The following is a 1,197-nucleotide window of genomic DNA, read 5'->3' as shown; positions in this document are numbered from 1 at the left end:
AGTGAGAAGAGTGTATCTCAGAACCCAGACCAGAACCAGATTTCCAACAAGGTCACTTGTGCCGGAACTAAACAGGGACCATAGCCTGGCAGCCATTCTTCTGGAAAAAGCTCCGCGAACTCTAATTACTCTGTTCTGCCATAGCCACGCTGCCACTAGCCGGCTGGCTTCAGTTCTGGGCGCCAGGTTAGAAAAAGAGTGTGGAAGAGCCCGCCTTCTGCAGAATGCAAACCCGACAGCAGCGCCTTCACCAACAGGCTTAGCAGCCGGGCTGCCACCTGCACTGAATGCCAATCGTGCACCTGATCTGGGACCAAAGCATGACCTGTTGTCTTGTTTGATCTTTGAGGCAACTCCTTGCAGATGAAAAATCTGAGTTGAGCACGATTAAGTAATGAGATGGTTATATCCTGATCCGCGCAAGTCTTCCTGGGCAGGGGAGGGAGGAGGTGCCCCAGGAACCTTCTGCCTCCCCGCCCTCCCCCCGCCCCGTTCCGCCTCCCCGCCCCCCACCCCACAGGGCCCCCCTGGACAGCAGCAGCCCTGGGTGCTGGAATTGAGAAGCAGGGTGGAGAGCTGCTTGGCATACGGGGCATCTGTGTGGATCTTTCTGGTCAAGAGTGACCACTCAGCTCCCTTGAGAATAACACAGGTTTCCATCTGAGGGGTTTACTGATGCATCAGATGTAGCTCATGGGTGTGACTCCTCTTGAATCAGGAACGTGAGCTCCCACGTGGCCCTCAGCTGCATGCACTTCACCCTTACCCTTGACTGCTGCTGCCTGACGGTGTTTCTGATGGCTTGAGATGCCAAATTTCGTTCGGAGCCCTGGCCCCTATATGGCTTTGTGTCCCGTCAGGGAACTGGGTCCTTTCTTTCAGTTTTCCAGGAGTGGGACAGCAGCAGATGGGGCCTCCCCGGGGCTGTCCCAGGTCCAGCTGGTAGTGGGACCCAGCTGTGAGTAGGGGTGTTTGCATTAAAACCTTGCGCGGGTCCTTTGGACTGCTTGGAGCCGAGGTGCGAAGGCTGAGTATCCCAGACAAGCTTATCCTGCCCATTACTACATAGTCATGTGTACTGACTAACACATAGAAAAAGCTAACATGTAGAAAAAATGCAAATATCTACCAGTACAGAGAAAATATATAGAAGAAAATCCACAATCTATATAATTATATTATCTATATAATTGTTTT

The sequence above is a fragment of the Lontra canadensis genome, unplaced genomic scaffold, assembly GCF_010015895.1.
Source record: "Lontra canadensis isolate GAN:19392208 unplaced genomic scaffold, GSC_riverotter_1.0 scaffold3, whole genome shotgun sequence".
Classification (NCBI taxonomy): Eukaryota; Metazoa; Chordata; class Mammalia; order Carnivora; family Mustelidae; genus Lontra; species Lontra canadensis.
Note: the sequence above shows the minus strand (reverse complement) of the source record.